The sequence below is a fragment of the Pelophylax lessonae genome, assembly GCF_965119305.1.
Source record: "Pelophylax lessonae genome assembly, chromosome: 2".
Lineage (NCBI taxonomy): Eukaryota > Metazoa > Chordata > Amphibia > Anura > Ranidae > Pelophylax > Pelophylax lessonae.
The window spans coordinates 627,536,038-627,558,277 of NC_138769.1; positions in this window are offsets into that span (position 1 = coordinate 627,536,038).

Below are 22,240 nucleotides of genomic sequence, written 5' to 3' on the forward strand. Positions count from 1 at the left end.
TAGTTTGCGAGGTGGGACGTTTTTCCAGCACATCCCACAGATGCTTGATTGGATTGAGATCCAAAGAATTTGAAAGCCAAGTCAACACCTCAAGCTTGTTGTTGTGTTCCTCAAACCATTTTTCCATTCATCAGACCAGACGACCTTCTTCCTTCTTCTGCCACATATCTATCGGAACCAGCATTAACTTTTTCAGCAATATGAGCTACAGCTAAAGTTTCCTTCCTTGAACCATTATCGGTAGGTCCTGACCACTGCAGGCCGGGAACACACCACAAGAGTTGCAGTTTTGGAGTTGCTCTCACCCATCTCTATTGTGTAGCTATTACAATTTGGTCCTTGTCAAAGTTACTTAAATCCTTACGCTTGCCACTTTTTTTTGCTTTCAGCACATGAACTTTAGGGAAAACATGTTTACTAGCTGTCTATCATATCTTACCAATTTTTTAGATGCCATTGTAACAAGATAATCAATATTATTCACTTTACTGGTCGGTGATAATAATGTTATAGCTGATAGGTATATACACTATATAAGCAAAAGTATTGGGACGCCTGCCCTTACACACACATGAACTTTAATGCAAAGTCTTGTTTTTAAAGCGGAGTTCCGGCCTCGGGGGTGAATTTTAGATAAAAATACCCCCGGGACAGTCAGGGCTAGTACATTCCATAATGGATAGCCTCTGTACTGTCCCGGGTCTACTGTCCCGGGCACAGTGCGGAGACAGAGCTGCCACCCGCCTGCTCAGCGGGGAATCGGCGGATCGATCCCCCGTTGAGAAAAACGGAGTCCACCGACGGACTCCCATGTGTGAAAGGGGCCTTAGGTTTTACAAAGCTCTTCATAGTGTGCTTAGCGTACCATCACACCTCCATAAATGTCTCTATGTCAGGGCTGTATATTACTCCATATACTATACATACAATGTTTGTACCCAGGGGAGCATGGAAAATGCAGAATTTTCATGCAGATTGCATATTTTTCTGTGCGTGTGTATGTATAAATACACAGGTGCTAACTTATTTTTAACATTTTCTTTGTAAAGTATTGAATTTTTACAGTTTTCATCGTGTGTGAGTTTCATATGTCCCCAATGTTAGGCCTCATGCACACTTGAGCTCAAAAGCGCTGCTTTTTCACTCCCCAGCAGTGATCGTGGGGGCCGGTGGCATGCGCGCAGGGATTCGCAAGAGGGGAAGCTGATCTGCGGGGCAGGCAGCCGCGATTTCCACCGGGCACCTGCGATCACTCCCCGGGGAAACAGAGCGGGGATCTGTCGTTATAAACACTCCTCCTATTTAGGAACACAGGTCCCTGTGTTGATTCCATAAGCCCATCTCGCTCATAGTTAGAAAACACCCCCTAGGCATACGGTTAAAAAAAAAAAATTCATAAAAATGACATTAATCTTTTCCCTAGTTTGTAGACGCGATACCTTTTGCGCAAACCAATCAATATACACTTATTGGGATTTTGTTTAACAAAAACTTGTGGCAGAATACAATTGGCCTAAAATAATGAAACGAATGAAATTTTTAATTTTGTTTTATTGGGAATGATATATAGCAGAAAGTAAAAATGTTTTTTTTTTTTTTTTTTTTTTTTAAATTGTCGCTCTTTTTTTGTTTATAGCGCAACAAATAAAAATTGTAGAGGTGATCAAATACCACCAAAAGAAAGCTCTATTTGAAAAAAGAATATCAATTTTATTTGGGTACAGCGTCACACAGCCGTGCAATTGTCAGTTAAAGCAACGCAGTGCCATATCGCAAAAAATGGCCTGGTCATTAAGGGGGTAAAAACCTTCCAGTCCTTAAATGGTTAACCTATGGTGTCCATGCACACATAATCAAACTCAGTTAGCCAATCAGGAGGGGGGGCGGGGCCGAAAAGCATGCCCGTGTCTGAATAGATACACAGGGAGCTGTAGCTCAGCTCAGGTGCCCCCATAGCAAGCTTCTTGGTGTGGGGGCACTCAACAGGAGGGAGGGCTCGGGAGCTCCAGCCAGGGAACCAAAAAGAGGAGGATCTGGGCTGCTCAGTGCAAAACCACTGCACAGAGCAGGGGAAAAAAAACAAGACTTTTTACAATCACTTTAAGTGCCGGTTCACATATGTGCGATCACAGAGATCGCATGTAATTCGGAGCGCACTGCTACTAAAATTACATGTGATCTCTGTGCGGTGCAAATTCAGCCATACAATTTGTATGGCTGAATTTGCACCGCAATCGCACCTAACACACACAGGACCCTTTTTTTTGTCCGCAGCAGAATCGGATCGCATGGTGGTTCACACTAGTGTGATCCGATTCTGTGCGAACTTTCATATCGCACTGCGATATGCGATCTGATCTGGGGGTGTCGTTAACTTTTAATTGACACCCCCAGCGTATTGCATATGGCAGTGTGAACTGCCAGGGGTGCGGATGCGATGCGGGAACACGCTGTATATTCGCAGCGTTCCCGCATCGCACAAATGTGAACCGGGACTTAAGTGATATTAAAGGCCATAACTTAAAAAACAAAAAAAAAACAAACATGTTATTCTCACCTATAAAAACTTAATTTTTGCCGTGCTCATAATAATATTCACCAATGAAGTGCAAAAGTAAAATTAAAAATAAGAAATAATAAAAGTCAATTTTAAGTGTATGTGAAGTGAATAGCAGTCCCAACCCAATAATGCATACACCACTGTGTGACAGAGAATTTCTGTTTCAGAGAGACTCCAAATTCACCATGTGCACCATCACCAGTATAGGGAATGGATTCTTACTAAAGTTAACGGACTCTATTACAGAGTCAAATCAGCCCGTAAACCAGGGGTCCTCAAACTTTTTAAACAGGGGGCCAGTTCACGGTCCCTCAGACACTGTTGGGGGCCGGACTATAGTTTGAAAAAAATATGAACCTTTCAATGCAGAGAGACCATCGTGTCCCCTTTCAATGCAGAGAGAACATCGTGCCCCCTTTCAATGCAGAGAGACCAGCGTGCCCCCTTTCAATGCAGAGAGACCAGCGTGCCCCCTTTCAATGCAGAGACCAGCGTGCCCCCTTTCAATGCAGAGAGACCATCGTGCCCCTTTTCAATGCAGAGACCATCATGCCCCCTTTCAATGCAGAGACCATCGTGCCCCCTTTCAATGCAGAGAGACCAGCGTGCCCCCTTTTCAATGCAGAGAGACCAGCGTGCCCCCTTTCAATGCAGAGAGACCAGCGTGCCCCCTTTCAATGCAGAGACCACCGTGCCCCCTTTCAATGCAGAGACCATCGTGCCCCCTTTCAATGCAGAGACCATCGTGCCCCCTTTCAATGCAGAGACCAGCGTGCCCCTTTTCAATGCAGAGACCAGCATGCCCCCTTCAATGCAGAGACCATCGTGCCCCCTTTCAATGCAGAGACCAGCGTGCCCCCTTTCAATGCAGAGACCAGCGTGCCCCCTTTCAATGCAGAGACCAGCGTGCCCCCTTCAATGCAGAGACCAGCATGCCGTGCCCCTTTCAATGCAGAGAGACCAGTGTGCCGTGCCCCTTTCAATGCAGAGAGACCGGTGCACTTACCTGTAAGCGGCGGCTTCTCCTCAGTCCCCCGGCGTCTCCTTGAGTCCTCCCGCCTCCTCCTCGGCCAATGGCATGAGCTCGCCTTTCGGCCAATCAGGATGCGGGTCTCGGACCCGCTTCCTGATTGGCCAGGAGGAGGATCCATGTGACAATAGCAAATTTTCATTCGCTATTGTCACATAAATAGGTGGGCTAGTGCGCAGTGCCCTGTGCCCCGGGTCCACCCTTTTCTGAAGCCTATTAGAGCCTCTGGCTCTAATTAGGTGATTCATGAAAAAAAAAAAAACATGTATGATACATCCCGGCTGGCGGGCCGGGTGCAAGTTTGAGGACCCCTGTTGTAAACAGTACCCTGTCATAAGATGCTGAACACACATGGGTTGATCAAATCCTCAAAGTTTCTCAGATTCTCCAGTTGCAATTAGGATTTACACTGCCTGGTGAAAAAAAAAAGTCGCCACCAAAAAAAAAGGTCACACGTTGGACCGCCTTTAGCTTTGATTATGGCACGCATTCCCTGTGGCATTGTTTCGACCAGCTTCTGCAATGTCACAAGATTTATTTCTGTCCAGTGTTGAATTAATTTTTCACCAAGATCTTGTGTTGATGTTGGGAGAGTCAGACCACTGCGCAAAGCCTTCTCCAGTACATCCCAAAGATTCTCAATGGGATTAAGTTCTGGACTCTGTGGTGGCCAATCCATGTATGAAAATGATGTCTCATGCTCCCTGAACCACTCTTTCACAATTTGAGCCCAATGAATCCTGGCATTGTCATCTTGGAATATGCCCGTGCCATCAGGGAAGAAAAAATCCATTGATGGAATAACCTGGTCATTAGGTATATTCAGGTAGTCAGCTGACCTCATTCTTTAGGCACATGCAGTAACTATCCAATAGGATACTGCATGCTTAGTTTAGTTAGTTGCCTAGTTAATTCCAGGTGGCGACTTTTTCCAGGTGCCAGTGTACATGGCAATGATAATGATGCAAGATTCTACCATAAAATCAAGATAGAAATGCCATGGGAACAGGACTTGGGGAAACAGTTCACACCTGAACAAGTTAAGAAGATTTTCCTCTTAGCACACAAATCATCTATAGCTAACCAATACCAAGATGTGGGATATACCGTAAAATACTCTCAAGATGGTACCGTGTTCCTTACCTACACCCCAAAGTTGATAGTAGTGTTCTGGACACTTGCTGGCGATACAACCAAGCTGCGGGCATGATGTCTCATATCTTTTGGCATTGTCCCAGTCTAGGCCCTTTTTGGGAGGACGCTACTATTAAACATCTGACCTTGGTCGACCCAAGTGGGAATCCACCCACGTGTCTCCTTCACCTAACGAAGAGGCCCAACCCAGAAATACAAATAATCACTTCATATTCATCTGGTAAATACGGCCAGGGCTTGCATTCCCTTCCTCTAAGGGCAAGCGCAGCCTCCTACTAGGGTCATATGGTATGCCAAATTTAATGACATCCTCCGTATGGAGGAACTGACTACCACCCTAAACAATTTTGTGGAGCTGGTCATATCCAGGGTCACCCCAAGGACGACAGAGTTCATTGTCACTGAAGTGCATGATCTGCAAGATTTGCTCATATCTAGTCCTGGCCATGGCAGCAGAGAACACGGGCATATGATAAATTGCGTCAGTGGAGCAATATGACCGCAACATACTCTTTTTAGTAATGCCCATGAGAAGGGATAGGCCCAGAAAGGTTTTAAATTTGGAAACAATGAAACATTTATATGCAAATTCTCTGGCAAGGGTCAAATTTAGATTTGCAGCGATGAATTGATCTGCATATAAATTGCTTTGGTCCACAATAGATCTGTAAAGATCTTCCATGAAAAACAGCTCATGTTGCGGTTTAGTGCACTGTGTATCGGAAGTGACAGTAATCTGCTGATTCTGCACTTCTTGGGAGGGCGTAGGGGCTAAACGCAGGTGCTGGCAGGTGTCGGGGCTGCTAACATTGCATTTTGGCAACACTAAAATATTGGGGACGCTAATATAATTCTGATCGGATCAAAGATATTGATCCATTCAGACACTATACTAGTAATGAAGGTTTTTAGTAGTGTGTGTGTGTGTGTCACTGGCAATCAAAGGGTTAAAATGTATTACTAAATATGCGGCGGCAATCTGATGCTGTCCTGGATTGACGTTAACTAACATTACCACTAACTGATGTCACCGTGACACTAATACAGAAAAAAGATCTGTACACTATAATAGTGACATGGCAATGAAGGGGTTAACTGGGGGTGATCAGGGGTAAATCTTTATTAGGGTGCATTTGGCAGGTACTCTAACTTATCTGGGACTCCCTCTAACTACCACTAACTCTCACACTAACTGAAGTCACAAGTTACACTAATATAGTGATCAGTAAATGTATCTGTATACTGTATATAGTGTACACTGTGACAAGGAGTGAAAGGGTTAACTGGGGGATGATCAGGGGGTTAAATCTTTATTAGGGGATGTATGGCGGGTAACCTAAACCTATCTGACCTATGTGGGATTACCACTAACTGCCTCTCACACTAACTGAAGTCACAAGTGACATTAATACAATGATTAGTAAATGTATCTATATACTATATATAGTGTACACTGTGACAAGGAGTGAAAGGGTTACTGCGGGGTGATCAGTGGGTTAAATGTGTGCCTATTTGTACTGGTGTCAGTGTAGTGCTTGTGTACTCACAAAAGAATCGGGAGGCTACACTAACCCAGCTTGTAAGGCCAAACTAAACAACACACCTCAGGAAATACCGCCATGACTAACAGAAGATAGACTTAGAACTAAACTAGAGAAACTTAACATAAATAAATCACCGGGACCAGATGGCTTGCACCCGAGGGTTCTTAAAGAGCTCAGCCAGGTAATTGCCAGACCATTATTCTTGATCTTTAAGGATAGTTTACAGACGGGTATGGTGCCAGCTGATTGGAAAAAAGCCAACGTGGTACCAATATTTAAAAAGGGGCCGAGATATATCCCGGGTAACTATAGGCCGGTCAGTCTAACATCAGTAGTCTGCAAGATTTTGGAGGGGATGTTAAGGGACCACATACAAGACTTTAGTAATGAAAACGGTATTATTAGTAGTAATCAGCATGGATTCATGAAAAATCGTTCTTGCCAAACCAATCTATTAACCTTCTATAATGAAGTGAGCTGCCACCTAGATAAAGGTAAGCCTGTGGATGTGGTGTACCTGGACTTTGCAAAGGCCTTTGACACCGTTCCCCACAAACGCTTACTGTTCAAACTAAGGAAGGTAGGTATGGACCATAAGGTGAGTACCTGGATAGAGAACTGGCCCCAGGGGAGGTTGCAAAGGGTGGTGATTAATGGGGAGTACTCAGATTGGGCGGGTGTGGAAAGCGGGGTCCCCCAGGGTTCTGTCCTAGGGCCAATCCTGTTTAATTTATTCATAAATGATCTAGAGGAGGGGATATCGAGTAAAATCTCAGTATTTGCGGATGATACTAAACTAAGCAGGCCAATATCTTCTGGGCAGGATGTGGAAACCTTACAAGTAGACCTGAACAAAATAATGGGGTGGGCAACTACATGGCAGATTAGGTTTAATGTTGAAAAATGTAAAGTAATGCACCTAGGTGCCAGAAACCAGAAAGCAAGCTATTCACTAGGGGGGGAACCTCTGGGTGAGTCTAGGATGGAAAAGGGCCGGGGGGTACTGGTAGACAACAGGCTTGGCAGTGGCATACAATGCCAAGCCGCTGCAAGCAAAGCCAACAGAATACTGGGATGTATTAAAAAGGGGATTCACTCCAGAAATAAAGAGATTATTCTCCCACTCTACAAGACTCTGGTCCGGCCACATCTGGAGTATGCTGTCCAGTTCTGGTCACCGGTCCTCAGGAAGGATGTGCTGGAACTGGAGAAATTCCAGAGAAGGGCAAACAAAAATAATTAGGGGAATGGAGGGCATCAACTATGAGGAAAGACTACAAGCACTGAACCTATTCTCTCTGGAGAAGAGACGATTGAGGGGGGATATGATATCAATGTACAAATACTGTACTGGCGACCCTAGCATATGGAAAAACCTATTCAGAGAAAGAAAATACAATAAGACACGTGACCACTCACTAAAACTAGAGGAAAGGCGGTTTAACCTTAAAATACGCAGGGGGTTCTTTACTGTGAGAGCAGTAAGGATGTGGAATTCTTTTCCGCAAACAGTGGTATCAGCAGGGAGCATCGATAGTTTCAAAAAACTATTAGATGGGCACCTAAAGACCACAACATAGAGGGTTATACAATGTACGGTTAACAGCAAACACACACACACATCATAGGTTGAACTGGATGGACTGATGTCTTTTTTCAACCTCATTAACTATGTAACTATATGATGTTCTCTCTTCTCACGCTAGAACCAAAAAGGGCTCCAGGAGAGAAGATTGCATAATTTCCTGTGCCTGTGTTTACATTACAGAGGCAAAGAACCGATCAACAGGTCCAGGCCAAAATCATAGGTTCTGAACCGAATCAGAACATTGCGGGGTCGGCGGGGGCACGTTCACGTGCCCCTTAGCCCCATGCGTGACCCAGGTACAGGTCGCGCAGCCGAGCCACCTTGCTTCAGTAAATCTGCTGTGGGCGGTTGGCAACTGGTTAAAGCAGTATTAAACCCAAAAGCAAACATTTAATATATTGCAGTTTACTAATTCTCAGATATGAAGGTTGTATTTATTTTCTTTGTAGTCTTTCTTTTCTTTACTTTCACCTGGTGATCCAGTCAGTAAGTCCGTTGTTTTTCAATAGAACGAGCTTTCCTGCAGATGTAGCAATTATAGGAATGAGATAAACTATTTACCACTGACAGAGGTGCTTACAATGATCAGCTTTTATTTATTCATGTAAAACCAAAACTGTTGCTGTAACAGCTTGTGTAACTTAAGTGTGAGTTGGAATTTGACTTCAATTTGTTAGTGTATCTAAATCTGCTAGTACATCTAACACTCCCCTCCCCAAAGACTAACAATGTGCTGTCCAAAGGTGCCTCTGTGTTCCTTCATCCAGACTGGGGGCACTATAAAGCCAGCCATAGACGTTTTGAATATCGGTTGGGTTCAGCAGGGACCAGCCGTGGCCTCGAAACGCATTAGCCTTCAAGAATCTAAGGGACTACTCATCTTTGGATGCCTTTACTGAGGACTGCATTCCCTTTGTGACATGCTTTTAACAAGAACTCGTTTGTGAGTATTTTTAATCCTTATTTTTTAAATAAACCATTCAAATGATAATGCACTAGGCCGGTGCGCTCTTGTGTTTGTTTGGTGTTACAGTGTTTCCAGACTTCCCTGGTTGTGTAAGGGGCAGCAAGGCCGTAGCATTTTTCCTGGGTTGTCGTGTCCACAGCTACAGAAATACACTTAATACCTCAATAAGGTGGACTAAAGTTTACACCACTCTGAGCGCAGGTCACGGTGCTTTGCACCAAAAAACTGTATGTACTGAGATTCCGACTTTGTATAGGCAGACTGATTGGGTACAATCAGCTTGTCGGATTTCCCGTGTGATTATTGCCAGCAGCAATAACTACTGTGTGTTCTCCCAGGCTGGGGTGGCTTCCCCCACTAAGAAAACACAATGGCTCTGCGGGAGAGATTGCCTGATCATCATTGATTGTGTTGATGGGGGAATCGAGTGGTTGCAGGAAAGAAAATTGCTCTATCTATGACCATCTTCTTTGTACATGAGGTGTGTTACCGGCCAGGTCGCAAGGTGAAAAAAGAGGGAAAAAAGCGTACAAAAAAAGAAAATGAATATAGCCACCATATCTAAGGATTGGTAAGCTGCAAAATATTACAGTTTTGGTTTTGGGTTTAAAATCACATTAACCACTTTACAACCGCCCGCCGCAGTTACATTGCGGCAGGCAGCCGCTCCTGTGCGAACCGCCGTAGGTAAACGTTGGTCGCGCGCAGGTAGCTAGGGGGCGAGCGCACGCCGCCGGTGGCGCGCTCCTGCCCGCTCGTCAGCGGTGAAGCCGATGCACGGGTCAGGCGGCTCCAATTGCCGCCTGACACCCGCGATCGCTCCCTGCTGAGAGAGAAGAACGGTCAGCTGTTGTAAACACAGCTGACAGTTCTTCTCCCTGGAATGATCACAGAGCTCCTGTGATTCTTCTATATAGAAACACAGGTCTCTGTGATCATTTCACAAGCCATGCCCCCCCACAGTTAGAAACATGCCCCCAGGTACACATTTAACCCCTTGCTCACCCACAGTGTTAACCCCTTCCCTGCCAGTGTCATTATTACAGTATCAGTGTATATTTTTAGCACTGATTACTGTAGTAATGTCACTGGTCCCCCAAAAGTGTCAAAAATGTCAGTTAGGGGTCCGAATCCGATCTGTCCGCCGCAATGTAGCAGTCCCGCAAAAAATCGCAGATCGCCACCATTACTAGTAAAAAAATTAAAAAAAAAAACAATAAAAATGACATAAATCGTTCCCGTAGTTAGTAGACGCAATAACTTTTGCACAAACCAATCAAAATACGCTTATTTTTTTTTTTTTTTTTTTACTAAAAATATGGAGCAGAAAAAAAATTGGCCTAAAATGTTAAAAAAATTTGATTTTTAAATTTTTTTTTGAGAATGTCATAAAGCAGAATGTGAAAAATATTGTTTTTTTTTTTTTTTGTTAGAATTGTCGCTATTTTTTTGTTTGTAGCGCAAAACATAAAAATCGCACAGGTGATCAAATACCACCAAAAGAAAGCTCTATTTGTGGGAAAAAAAGGACATCAATTTTATTTAGGTACAGCATCGCACGACCACGCAATTGTATGTTAACCACTTTACGACCGGCGCACGACGATCTACGTCGGCACTCAGCCCCGGCCAGGCAAACTGACGTAGGCCTACGTCAGCACAATTTGCCGGCCCTGTGCGCGCTCCCGCGCGTCCCCGCCGCCGATGATGACTCGATTGGGTTCAGAACCGATCAGTCATCAGGTCCAGGCCAATCATTTTTGGTCTGGACCTGTTGATCGGTCCTGCCCAATCAGATCATCCTCTAAGCCTGTGAAATGTAAACACAGGCTTAGAGGAGATGTGCCCTCCCCCCACAACGGTCTTTTTGGATCCAGCGTGAGAGGAGAGCACATCTTACTGTGAGTATTGCACCAAGCACACCCACACACAGTTAGATAGGCACATTTCACCCCCGATCGCCCCCCCAATTAACCCCTACAGCACCTGACACAACACACACTATATACAGCATATAGCATATACCTATATACCTGTATAAGTGTGATTTGTGAACAGGTGTAGCCCTTGCGACCCCCCCTTTTCCACTCAAATTACCCCCCACCCCCCCCTAATAAAGATTTAACCCACTGATCCCCCCTGAACCCCCCCTGATCACCGCCGTTAACCCCTACACCCTCTGTCACATCAGCACTAATACAAACGCAATATACGGTGTTATTGTATTTTTGTATTAGTGTCATTGTGATCAGAATTAGCGCAGGCGACTAAGTTTCTGTCCCAAGAAGGTTTAGGGTCCCCGCCACCCGCCCAATAAAGATTTAAGCCCCTGACCCCCCCCTGATCACCCCTACACCCCCTGCCATAACACACACCGTATACAGTATATAGCATTTTGCTATATACCCGTATAAGTGTGATTTGTGGTCAGGTCTAGCGCTTGCGACCCCCCTTTTTCCACTTGAATTACCCGCCACCCCCCCCTAATAAAGATTTAAGCCCATGATCCCACCTGATCCCCCCCTGATCACCGCTAGTTAACCCCTACACCCTCTGTCACATCAGCACTAATACAAACGTAATATACTGTGTTTTTGTATTTTTGTATTAGTGTCATTGTGATCAGAATTAGCGCAGGCGACTAAGTTTGTGTCCCAAGCAGGTTTAGGGTCCCCCCCACCCGCCCAATAAAGATTTAATCCCCTGATCACCCCTACACCCCCTGCCACAACGCACACTGTATACAGTATATAGCATTTTCTATATACCCGTATAAGTGTGACTTGTGACCAGGTTTAGCGCTTGCCACCGTTCCTTTTATCCTTAGGATACCCGCCAGTCCCTTCCAATAAAGATTTAAACCCCTAATCCCCCCCTGATCACATCCCGTTAACCCCTACACCCTCTGTCACATTAGCACTAATACACACATAATATACTGTTTTTACTGTATTTTGTATTGGTGTCATTGTGACTTGAGGTTGCGCTAGCTAGCTAGTTTCTTTCCCAAAGGAGGTTTAGGGTCCCCGCCACCCCCCCCAGATCCCCAGCGCATAGTTTAGAAGTAACCCCTTGATTGCCACACACGCACGCACGCACGCACGCATGCACCTACACTTCCATTTCTAGTATAGTGTTTGAACAGATCAATATCTGATCTGATCAGAACTATACTAGCGCCCCCATAGTTTAGGGTTCCCAAAACGCGGTGTTTGCACGATCAGTACTGATTCCGGCCAGCACCTGCGTTTAACCCTTTCACCCAGGCAAGTGTAGTAATCAATAGATTACTGTCACTTGCAAAAAAACACAAGACACAAAACCGCTGTGTTAGCAGAGTCAGGCCTGATCCCTGCTAGCATTAGCAGTTTTTTTTGTAGCGCTTGAAATAATCTTCGACAACCAGGTGCTTTTATTACCTGTGAGTCGCATCACTGTACGAGTAGATTTAGTTACCAAAATGACCAAACGTTCGTACAGGGATGAAGAGCTTGTCAGTTATATGCTGACCGAGTCATCTGATAGCGAAGGGGAAGCTACAATGACTGAATTAGTGTCAGTATATGAACCTGATGACGGCAGCGGCTCCCTGACAGATAGCTCCGACGACAGATGGGTCCCTGTTAGACCCAGGCGTACCCGACCCCATTCTGAAGTTGTTGTGATGCAGGAATCGCAGGGTGCTCGTATGGAGCAGAGTGTGGGTACTAGTGCCGCTCATCCTTCTGGCGACCTGGCAAGCGCCAGCGGCCTAGTACAACCTGGACCTAGTACAACCAGCACTGCAGTAAGACCTGGTGACGTGGCGAGTCCCCTAAGTGCAGTTGAAGCTGGTGCGGTGGCTAGCACAAGTACTGGCCCGCAGCCACCGCGTATTCGAAGACAGGCCCGTAGAGCCCATAGTGCCCTCCCTGATGCGCTGGCATTTCCTAATTGGCAACCCACTGATACTACAGCGCCAGTACTTCCCCCATTCACCGCCCAACCTGGAATCCACGTGGAGACAGCTGGTTTTACGCCCCTGAACTTTTTTGAGCTGTTCTTCACGGAAGATCTTTACAGATCTATTGTGGATCAATCAAATTTATATGCACAACAGTTCATCGCCGCCAACCCAAATTCACACCTTGCCAGACAATTCGGCTGGAAACCTATAACGGTTTCCGAATTTAAGATCTTTCTGGGCCTTTCCCTCCACATGGGCATAACTAAACAGAGTGAATTGCGGCTATATTGGTCCACTAGCCCAGTTCACCATATGCGCATGTACTCTGCCTCTATGTCCAGGACGAGATACGAGCAAATTCTGCGATTTATGCATTTCAGCGACAATGAACTCTGTCGTCCTCGGGGAGACCCTGCATACGATCGGCTCCACAAAATTCGGCCCCTCATAGACCACTTCAATCAGCGGTTTGCAGCCTTGTTTACCCCCGAACAAGTTGTCTGCGTTGACGAGTCCCTTAAATTTACTGGCCGCCTTGCTATGAAACAGTACCTCCCCAGCAAGCGTGCCAAGTACGGGGTCAAACTGTATAAATTGTGTGACAGGGCCACAGGCTATACAGTTAGTTTCCGGGTCTATGAGGGAAAAGATAGCTGTGTGGAGCCCCCCAACTGCCCAGACTACATAGGGAGCAGCGGTAAGATCGTTTGGGACTTGGTGTCACCCTTATCCGGAAAGGGGTACCATTTGTACGTGGACAACTTTTATACAAGCGTGCCACTATTTAGTCACCTTCTTGATTTACAAATTGGCGCATGTGGCACCGTGCGACCTAATCGCCGGGGCTTCCCCCAACGGCTTGTAGATTCCCGTCTTAGTCGGGGGGCGAGAGCCTGCTTGAAAACGGACAAATTACTTGCGGTGAAGTGGAAGGATACACGGGATGTTTATGTTCTGTCCTCCCTTCACCCAGACACGACGATCTAAATTCCTACGGCAACTGGCGTTATGGAGAAACCCCTCTGTGTCCACGAATATAACCTTAACATGGGAGGGGTGGACCTTAACGACCAGCTTTTGGCGCCGTATTTAGTTGCCCGTAAAGCCAGACGCTGGTACAAAAAAGTGTCTGTTTACCTATACCAATTGGCTATGCTGAACGCCTTTGTCCTATACAGGGCGTCAGGACGAACTGGATCTTTCCGGGAATTCCAGGAAGAGATCATCCTTGCCTACCTGTACCCAGGAGGCATGCCTGCCCAACTTCCCCTTCCAGATGCAGTGAGCCGGCTGCATGAGAGGCATTTTTCACATGTCCTCCCGAGTACCCCTACCCAAAGATGGCCCCAAAGAAGATGTCGTGTCTGTAGCAAGCGCGGATTTAGGCGTGACACCCGTTATTATTGTCCCAAATGTCCTGACCAACCTGGTCTCTGCATCGGGGAATGTTTCGAGCGCTACCATACACTAGTGGATTATTAGCGTAGGGTACAGCACGACACAGTGTAGGGCACATAAACACAGGGTCTCGAAGGATGTTGGATGTCCATCGACATTTTGAGAGACCCAAGCTGGAAGAGAAGATCGCAGATGATCGCAGTCCCTCCCAAATCAAGAAGTAAAGGAACAGTTAGAAAGAAAAATAAAAGGATCCAAAAACTGTTGTGGTGTCAGTAATTTTATATGTCCTTCTACTCCTTCCTACTATACTTTTTTTCAATGTCCTTTGTTTGTTTTTTCATTCTTTTGTGACCTGTTTCTCTTGCAGGTCCCTCGTCGGCTACCACGCATTGATTTTATATATTCTGACACAAACAGCGTTTGCGCTCAGCATATATGGATACCTTTGCTGATAGCAGCTGTGGTGATTTTCTGATTTCAGCACTGCAGTTAAAATCCTATTTTGGTATACGTGGATAGCGCCGTGTATACCCATCATTAAATTCAGTGGGTGGTTGTTTGGGCGGTTAATGATGAAGATCCAAAAACTGTTGTTGTCAGTCATTTTATATGTCCTTCTACTCCTTCCTACTATACTTTTTTTCAATGTCCTTTGTTTGTTTTTTCATTCTTTTGTGACCTGTTTCTCTTGCAGGTCCCTCGTCGGCTACCACGCATTGATTTTATATATTCTGACACAAACAGCGTTTGCGCTCAGCATATATGGATACCTTTGCTGATAGCAGCTGTGGTGATTTTCTGATTTCAGCACTGCAGTTAAAATCCTATTTTGGTATACGTGGATAGCGCCGTGTATACCCATCATTAAATTCAGTGGGTGGTTGTTTGGGCGGTTAATGATGAAGATCCAAAAACTGTTGTTGTCAGTCATTTTATATGTCCTTCTACTCCTTCCTACTATACTTTTTTTCAATGTCCTTTGTTTGTTTTTTCATTCTTTTGTGACCTGTTTCTCTTGCAGGTCCCTCGTCGGCTACCACGCATTGATTTTATATATTCTGACACAAACAGCGTTTGCGCTCAGCATATATGGATACCTTTGCTGATAGCAGCTGTGGTGATTTTCTGATTTCAGCACTGCAGTTAAAATCCTATTTTGGTATACGTGGATAGTGTCGTGTATACCCATCATTAAATTCAGTGGGTGGTTGTTTGGGCGGTTAATGATGAGTAATACTACGCATTATTCCTGTGCTGATTTCTGATAGGTTCTCTTTTTTTCCGTTCAGCCCACAGGCTGCATGAAAAAAAAAAAAACCTATATGCCAAACAAGGACCAGCAATGTACTGGTACGTTGCTGGAATTTGAGTGGTTATACCAGGATGATGCCTGCAGATTTAGGCATCATCTTGGTATCGTTTTTTACAGCCAGCGGTCGGCTTACATGTAAAAGCAATTCTAGCAGGTAATTGGCCGCTAGACTGCTTTTACATGCAGTGGGAGGGGCCTCCCCCCCCCCCCACCGCCGCCTTCCGCAGCCTTCCATGGTTTTTCTCTGGCTCTCCTGTCCCACCGGTTAACCCGAGAGTGCAGCCGGTGGTTCAATTATCTAACCATAGAGCTAATTGGAGATGAGAATGGCTCCAATCATCTCTATGGCCTAAGATGCCGGAGGCTACGAGCATTTTATGACTTCTGTTTCGCCAGAAATAAACAGGGCCATTGGGAAATTGGGAAAGTATTTTATCACACCAATTTTGGTGTGGTCAGATGCGTTAAGGTCAGAGGAGAGATCTAGAGTCTAAAAGACCCCAATTTTTTTTAAAAAGAGTACCTGTCACTACAGATTGCTATCATAGGGGATATTTAAATTCACTATGATAACAATAAAAATGATTTAAAAAAAAAAAAAATTAAAGGAAAGGTGTCAAAATAACATAAAAAAGCAAAAGAAAAAAGAAAAAAAAAAAAAAAATTGAGCCCCCCCCCCTTACCCCCGGTGCTTGCGCGCAATGGCGCACGCAAGCGGTGGTCTAGTGTCATATGTAAACCACAATTGCAGCATGCATGTGAGGTATCGCCGCGATCGCCAGATCGAGTGCAGTAATTCTTGCAGTAGACCTCCTCTGTAAGTCTAAAGTGGTAACCTGTAGAGACTTTTAAAGGTTTTCAAAAATGTACATACGTTTTTGTCGCTGCGCAGGCATGCGCAATTTTTAAAGCATGTCATGTTAGGTGTCTATGAACTCGGCATAAGATCATCTTTTAAATTTTACCAAAAAAATTGGAATTATATAGTGTATTTGTGCAATAAATTAAAAAAAAATGTATTTTTTTCGCAAAAATTGCGTTTGGAAAATCTGTGCGCAAATACCGTGTGACAAAAAAATTTGCAACATCCACCATTTTATTCTATAGGGCCTCTGCTTTAAAAAAATATATAATGTTTGGGGGTTCAAAGTAATTTTCTAGTAAAAAAAAAATATTTTTTCATGTAAACAAAAAGGCACAGAAAAGGCTTGGTTTTCAAGTGGTTAGAAGAGTGGGTGATGTGTGGATAAGATTGAGTATAAAATGCCGGAACTGTTCAAACACCCCCCTAATGACCCCTTTTTGAAAAGTAGACACCCAAAGCTTTTTTCTGAGAGGCATGGTGAGTCCATGGAGTATTTTATATTTTGCCACAAGTTTCGGGAAAATTATTATCTTTTTTTTTTTTGTTGTTTTTTTACAGAAAGTTGTCACTAAATGATATATTGCTCATGCATGCCATGGGAATATGTGAAATGACACCCCAAAATACATTCTTTTGCTTCTCCTGAGTACAGGGATACCACATGTGTGAGACTTTTTGGGAGCCTAGCTGTGTACGCGCCCCCGAAAACCAATCCACATCTTCAGGTTTTCTAATGGCGTAAATTGCTGATTTTACCCCTGACTACCTGTCACAGTTTCAGAGGCCCTGAAATTTCAAGATGGCACAAACCCCCCCAAATGACCCCATTTTGCAAAGTAGACACTCCAAGCTACTGGCTGAGAAGTATGGTGAGTCCATGGAATAGTTTATATTTTGCCACAAGTTTCGAGGAAAAAAAAATTTTTTATTTTTTTTTATTTTTTTACACAAAGTTGTCAGTAAATGATATATTGCTCACACAGGCCATGGGTATATGTGAAATGACACCCCAAAATACATTCTGCTGCTTCTCCTGAGTACAATGATACCCCATGTGTGAGACTTTTTGCCAGTCTAGCCGCGTACAGGACCCGGAAAACCAATGCGCACCTTTAGGCTTTCTAAGGGCGTAAATTGTTGATCTCACTCCTTACTACCTATCACAGTTTTGAAGTCCATAAAAAGCCAAGATTGCACAAACCCCCCCCAAATGACCCCATTTTGCAAAGTAGACACTCCAATCTATTTGCTGAGAGGCATGGTGAGTATTTTGCAGCTCTAATTTTTTTTGGAAAATGAAGAAAAAACAGGAAAATGCATTTTTTTTCCTCTTTTTTCAATTTCCAAAACTTTGTGACAAAAAGTGAGATCTGCAAAACACTCAACATGCCTCTCTGCAAATAGCTCAGGGTGTCTACTTTCCGAAAAGGGGTCATTTGGGGGGGGGGGGTTGTGCTGTCTTGGCATTTCATGGCCTCCAAAACTGTGATAGGTAGTCAGGAGTGAAATCAACAATTTACGCCCTTGGAAAGCCTGAAGGCGATGATTGGTTTTCGGGGTCCTGTACTCGGCTAGACTGCAAAAAAGTCTCACACATGGGGTATCCCTATACTCAGGAGAAGCAGCAGAATGTATTTTGGGGTGTCAGTTCACATATACCCATGGCATGTGTGAGCAATATATCATTTACTGACAACTTTGTGTAAAAAAAAAAAAAAAAATATATATATATATATATTTCCCGGAACTTGTGGCAAAATATAAAATATTCCATGGACTCACCATGCCTCTAACCAAATAGCTTGGGGTGTCTACTTTCCAAAATGGGGTCATTTGGGGGGGTTTTGTGCTATCTTGGAATTTTAGGGCCTCCGAAACTGTGATAGGTAGTCAGGAGTGAAATCAACAATTTACGCCCTTGGAAAGCCTGAAAGTGGGGACTGGTTTTCGGGGACCTGTACTCGGCTAGACTGCAAAAAAGTCTCACACATGGGGTATCCCTGTACTCAGGAGAAGCAGCAGAATGTATTTTGGGGTGTCATTTCACATATACCCATGGCATGTGTGAGCAATATTTCATTTACTGACAACTTTGTGAAAAAAAAAAAAAATATATATATATATATATATATTTCCCGGAACTTGTGGCAAAATATAAAATATTCCATGGACTCACCATGCCTCTCAGCAAATAGCTTGGGGTGTCTACTTTCCAAAATGGGGTCATTTGGGGGGGTTTTGTGCTATCTTGGAATTTTAGGGCCTCCGAAACTGTGATAGGTAGTCAGGAGTGAAATCAACAATTTACGCCCTTGGAAAGCCTGAAAGCGGGGACTGGTTTTCGGGGACCTGTACTCGGCTAGACTGCAAAAAAGTCTCACACATGGGGTATCCCTGTACTCAGGAGAAGCAGCAGAATGTATTTCGGGGTGTCATTTCACATATACCCATGGCATGTGTGAGCAATATTTCATTTACTGACAACTTTGTGAAAAAAAAAAAAAAAAATATATATATATATGTATTTCCCGGAACTTGTGGCAGAATATAAAATATTCCATGGACTCACCATGCCTCTCAGCAAATAGCTTGGGGTGTCTACTTTCCAAAATGGGGTCATTTGGGGGGGGTTTGTGCTATCTTGGAATTTTAGGGCCTCCGAAACTGTGACAGGTAGTGCAGAGGTGACATGCACAATTTACGCCATTAGAAAACCTGGGAGTGTTGATTGGTTTTCGCGGTCCTGTACACAGCTAGGCTCCCAAAAAGTCTCACACATGGGGCATCCCCATACTCAGGAGAAGTGGCAGAATGTATTTTGGGGTGTAATTCCACATATACCCATGTCATGTGTGAGAATTTTATCTTTTAGTGACAACGTTGTGTAAAAAAAAAAAATAAAAAAAAAAAATAGTAATATTCCCAAAACTTGTGGTAAAATATAAAATATTCCATGGACTCACCATGCCTCTTAGCAAACAGCTTGGGGTGTCTACTTTCCAAAATGGGGTCATTTGGGGGGGTTTTGTGGTATCTTGACATTTCAGGGCCTCCTAAACCGTTAGAGGTAGTGAGAAAATGCAATGAAAAATGTACGCCCTTTGAAATTCTGATGGTGGGGATTTGTTTTTGTGGTCCCGTACACAGCTAGGCTCCCAAAAAGTCCCACATATGTGGTATCCCTGTACTCAGGAGAAGCAGCAGAATATATTTTGGGGTGTAATTACACATATACCCATGGCATGTGTGAGCAATATATCATTTCAATGACAACTTTGTGTAAAAAAAAAAAAAAAAAAAATTTTAGTCATTTTTCAAACACCTGTGACAAAAAAATGAAATATTCAATGAGCTCAACATGCCTCTCAGAACATTCCTTAGGATGTCTACTTTCCAAAAAGTGGTAGTTTGGGGGGGTTTTGTACTGCCCTGCCATTTTAGCACTTCATGAAATGAGATAGGCAGTCAAAAATTAAAGCTGTGTAAATTTCTGTATTTACACCATAGTTTGTAGACGCTATAACTTTTGCGCAAACCAATAAAAATACGCTCATTGAATTTTTTTTTGTCAAAGACATGTAGCTAAATATATTTTGGCCAAAAAAAAATACATAAATTGAGTATATTGGATATTTTTTAAAAGACAAAGTTGAAAATGTCATTTTTTTGCAAAATTTTCGCTCTTTTTTTATTAATATCGCAAAAAATAAAAAGCGCAGAGGTGATCAAATACCACCAAAAGAAAGCTCTGTTTGTGGGAAAAAAAGGACGTAAATTTCGTTTGGGTACCACATTGCATGACCGCACAATTGTCAGTTAAAGTCACGCAGTGCCGAGTCGTAAAATACCCCCTGGTCGGAATGGGGGTAAAATCTTCCGGGGCTTAAGTGGTTAAACATAACGCAGTGCCGAATCGTAAAATATGGCCTGGTCATTAAGGGGGCAAATCTTTCTGGTCCAGAAGTGGTTAAATATTGCAGCTACAGTCTGCAGTGCTCTCCTCTTATAAAACTCTCTCCAATTGTATACATTGGAAACCACTTCACACTACTGAGAGTTGTAATCACATCTTTAAACATTTACTAACAATGTCCGCAGATTTTTCCAGAGACAACTAAAGCTGTTTTACATAACAATATCATCTGGAGTAAACCAGAGCTTTTCTATTTTTTTTACTGTTACAAGTGGTCTTCATTGGACTTAAAAAAAATACATACACCAACTATATTCGCAGAGCTCTCCCAAGTCAATTTCTACATTGCAGCAAGAATTGGAGATAATGAATACTTGGCATTTCTAATATCTTCAACTCAAATAAAGTGATGAGGCCCAATTTGTATAGCATTATGTACTCTTTCAACCCTTCACATTGGAAAATGATTTACTTCAATGTAATAGTTTGAAATCAATCTTTAGAACTCATAGCACCCTACTACAAGGGAAACCCCCTAGGTTACCCTGAGTTCAGGATAAGATTAATGGAACAGGGATATTCTAGACATGACTGAACTGGATTGATATGCATTTTCCTGCACCTATGTGATCATTAATAAACAATAAATAGTGCAGCGCTCCAACTCACATATACCCAAGAGTATATCACACTTATATCAAATAAGATGTGTGTCAACAATATCCATGCAAAAAGCAGTAATAAATCCTCTTCCTTGTGATCACAACACGTTTGTAGATAGATGTATGCTCACCCTTAAAGATGGACCTCTAAATTATAGGAGGTCATACACAACCTGCAACATCTCCACATATTAACCTTACTCAATTACGCATACCTCAGCTCTAAACAGACAATAAAAAAGGAGACTACACATTGCTTACTGCATTACCATTTATTAAAACATAAAAAAGATAAAAACACTCACATTTTACAATAATTACAATAATTGCACTTTCAAACATTAACCTGAGCAGGAGACCATTTGTCATCCTGAAGGCTCTGGGCAATTGGCTCAGTATCTCTCCCCTCCGTGTCTTTAACCTGGCTATACCTTGTGTGATTATGTCACAGCACAAGCTATGCCTTAGGTATATGTGAGTTGGAGTGCTGCAATATATATGTTTTTTTATTGTGTGAATCACATTTACAGGCATACCCCGCTTTTAAGTACACAATGGGACCAGAGCATGTATGTAAAACGAAAATGTAAAACGAAAATGCACAAATAGGATATGTTGTAGTCCTGGGTCCCCTCACATTGCTCCCTAAGTTTGGTATCCTTGTCACTTATGGTTTGGGAGTAGTGCCATGTCAAGCTGACCAAGATCTCCCATAGACGCCAATGTTAAAAACTGGGAGTAATGCCATGCCAAGCTGACCAGGCTGTGTCCCTACTCGCGAGTGTACGTAAAGTGAGTGTACTTAAAACGGGGTATGCCTGTATGTTAACAAGCTCTAAGATGGGGAGGGGTATTACACAGTACCACGGGGACAGTGGGATTATACATTTTCTATTTAAACATTGTTATATTCACTAAAGACAAACTCATTCAACTACAATGTTTTCATGAGTTAATTAATTGAAGTTAAATAGGCTGTCAACTTTGCAAGATAATTTTTCCTTAGCTTAGTGAATGTGGTGAAGCTCTGCTGACTTCCATTATCGGATCATGTGCAAGCAAAAATATGGTTTTGTTTTTCTTTTCCTTGCATGTGATTGAGTATTCTTTGCAACATTAATTTTTACCACGTTCACTAAGGCAATGAGAAATTACCTTGCAAAGTGAAAATTTCTTTACAAGTGAACAGCTTATTTGCTTTTAGTAAATCAACTCCATAGGGTTTATTTCACTCCTGTGAGATTGTTAAAAATGGGCAAGTAGGACATCCTTCTCTATAATAAATGTCAAATTGCAA